Below are 3759 nucleotides of genomic sequence, written 5' to 3'. Positions count from 1 at the left end.
TTCGCATTTGGATTTTATGTTGAAGAAGTGCCGTAGATTTTCCTTTATTCGCGTTAAAGACATTAATTAAAACAATTTATTTTAATAAAACAATAGTAAAATAAATAGTTATGAAGCCACACAAAGTTCTCAAATTTTCACATGTAAAAACTACTAGATTTAACAAAATTCAGATTAATATTTTACAATGCAGAACTTGTTAAATTATAAGGAAAAATATGTTGAATACAGTATATACTTATGCGATATGGAATACAAAGCAAAATTGTTATTTCAGCTTATTTCAGGTTATTTAATATTTCTGATATACTTTGTTTATCAAAGATTTTGTAAATTAAGCGTTTGGCTGCAATAATAAAGTTGCTACTATACGATTTCTTTCTAATTATTTCAATATAATCAAATCGAATAATTTTATTTTCTTTATTTAATTATATCTGTAACAAATATTTGCAGTTTTCTAATGATTTATATGTTACACTTTTAATTGTATTTTATTAAATAATGAACCGGAAGAATTAAAAATTGATTAAACATTAATTTTGTTGCAATTTTAATATTGAATTTTTATAATAATACATAATAAGTTAAATATAATTTTTCGTTTATTTTTTCTGCAGTTTAATACTACAGTTTAATAAAGTATGTTACAGTATATTAAATCTAATTTCAAATTGTTATTTAAAATTTTTGATTTTATTTAATTATTTTCTTTTTATTATTTTGTTTTTGTTTTTGTTTGATTGACTAGTAAGTAGTCATTTAGAAATATTTATTTGTTAAATAAATTAGCGCCACCGCTACTTATTCCTGATTTTTACTGTGTACGAAAATGCAAGACGAATGCAAAATCTACGAATATAAAATACGTTATTTTAGTCAATATTTTACGATTAATAGTAGAATATTGTGAAATATGAAAGTATTTTCAATATTTAAAAAATGATTTACCATTATTATCTAGTTTAATGTTACATCTAAACATATTCTGTTGAAAAATTTAATAATACTATATTTCTATTAACTTAATTTAATTATTTACTTTTAATATATAAAATAATAACAAATACAATTTTAACCCCTTCAGTCATGATTTTTTAATATAAATTAATTATATGAATATTATGAATCTGACTTATATAAAACAAATTATTTCGTAATAATATTATGGATAAAATTGTCTCTTTTTAATTTCTTTCATATGTTAGTTATTTATTTATATCAACTGTTTAAATTAATTTTTAGAGATTCTTTATACACAAGCTTCAATGCTTATAAACAATATTCTATGTATATGATCCAATGAAAACTTTTATGATTCATTTGACTAATTTCTATAAATTATTACGTCTTATTATATATTATCTATTTTATTGCTGAATTATAAAAGTATTTGAATTTTTATAGTTTGTTAAGGAGAATTGTGCAAATTTTTGTTTGTGAACTGTTAATGACTTTATACAATGGCTTTTTAAATTCAATATAAAACGTGTTTGATATTAATAATATAAAAAATTCAAGTTTTATGTAATAATTTGAATGATTGTAATATTTGTGATAAATATTTTTTAAGTAAATTTTATTCTCACTATATGTATAGTATTCCTATGTTTTTATGATAATTTCTAAGCCTAAAATTATTATTATATTTTAATTATGTTTATTATTTGTATTTTTTTCATTTATTATGTAGCGGTTGAAAGAATATAAGTGATATTTTGTTTTGGTAATTTTAATTTGATAATTTTGAGCTTCGATAAATCAGCTTTATACATTTTTTCCTTTTCAAACAATCAAATTTTTATTCCAACGAATAATTCTAAATGTTGTATATTTTTATTAATTAAGGTAGTTACATTATTAGTTAAACTATACTATTTTAGCATTTCGATATTGAAGACACAATAATTTTTTTTTATTTTATTTGATTTAATGGCTTAAGACTTTTTATTATATTTCATTAGCTTTCGAACAATAGTCGTGTAAAGTTATGTTAAGAAAATTTCCCAATTTATCAATTACTGTATTATATTATTTAAAATAATCAATAATTACGATAAATAATCAATTTAAGCTATTATTTTAAGAAATATTCTGTTTACTAAATTGCTCTTTTATATTAAAATAAAAGATGTAAACAAAAATCAAACAATGCTCTCGACTCGATTGTATCGTATCAAAATTGTTTGATTCATAATTATTATAATGCAGTAAATTGTAAAATATAACGTATACAAAGTTTTAATTTAAAGTTTTTACTTTAATATTTCAATATTTTATACTGTATGTGCATAAACAAGAGAAGAAATTAAAAATCTGCATTAGGAACTGTTTACAAGTGTGAATTATAATATATTTTATTAAAGATCAATATACATTTATATATATCCGCACTTAGGACCCGATGTTTATGTATATATTTAATGGATAAGGAAAATTTTTTTTTTTGAAATAGGTAAGGCAATAAATACATGTAAAAAAGGTTGAAATATAATTGTGTTAAACATAAACAAGGCAAGTAAAAAAATTGTTTATAATTTAAATATTAATTTATAATCAGTATCTTAAAATATTTTTCATCAAAAGTATTTATCCAATTTGTTATATAATTTTTAAATGTTCAATTTGCAGTTGAATTCATATTGTACTACATTAGACGTAATTTTCATGCTTATTTATACAATGCCTTTTACGTATCAATATACAATCGCTCATATTAATTTAATAATTCAATCAAATTTGTTTAATATAAAACTAAATGATAATCACAATGATTTAAAGATATTATAAAGGTAAACGAGGTGGTATTTCATTCCTTAACAATTGAATAAGGAAATAAATTATTAATAGCATTCTACTTTTGCACGTTTTAATATTTTTATATTAATTATGCATTATTGTATACGTTTAATGTAGATAGAAAATTCGTAATATAACAAATTATTGTGTATAAATTAAGAGTAGTTCAGTTCTTTTATGTTTCTATCAGATTTTCACATTTAAAGGCATTCGATACAACAAGCACAATTTAATTATTGGTACAATATAAGATTAGTCTTTCCTTAAAATCGGCTAAATTTACTGCAAATACTTCTTTAATACTTGTGATTAATAAATACTGAATTATAAAATTAATTATGGCAATTATAATAACATCATTAGAATTGCATTAAATTAGGATATTGTTAATTAATTGGAGAAACTTTAGTTTTCCTGCTTATCTAAAATGCGGAAATTATTAATCCATTGCAGGTAACGAGACATAATTTGTTTAACCGTCGTAGTTAAACAAAGATCTCATGTATGACCGAAAGGGTTAAAAGCGCACGCAATACTGATTTTGGCTCGCGGATGAAATAATATTACTACAGACGTTCGAGGGTTGCCAAATCAGCATCCCTCCCCCTTTGAAAGACGCCTGCGTAGCAGACGCTGTTCCTTACGAGGAGGAAGGCCAAACAGTCGGCGTATCCCCACATGAGCATAAGGACCTGGGAATCTTGCGAGCGCCAGATCGCTCGGTACGAGGTGTCGACCTCGTCTTCCCTACTACGTCGTCGTCGTTCTCGTCGTCGTCCTCGTCGTCGGTGCGTGGCCGGTGGTGGACTGACAATCGGCTGATTGCTTCGGATCTCCGAGGCGGTTGTGTCCGGCTGCTCTGCCACTGCCGCCGATGACGCCGTCGACGCCCTCGACTCCATCGACGCCACCGACGCCCTCGACTCCACCGACTCGACCGACGCCACTGGTATCACCGAC

This window comes from Ceratosolen solmsi, unplaced genomic scaffold, assembly GCF_000503995.2.
Source record: "Ceratosolen solmsi marchali unplaced genomic scaffold, CerSol_1.0 scaffold6, whole genome shotgun sequence".
Classification (NCBI taxonomy): Eukaryota; Metazoa; Arthropoda; class Insecta; order Hymenoptera; family Agaonidae; genus Ceratosolen; species Ceratosolen solmsi.
This window is presented reverse-complemented; position numbering follows the sequence as displayed.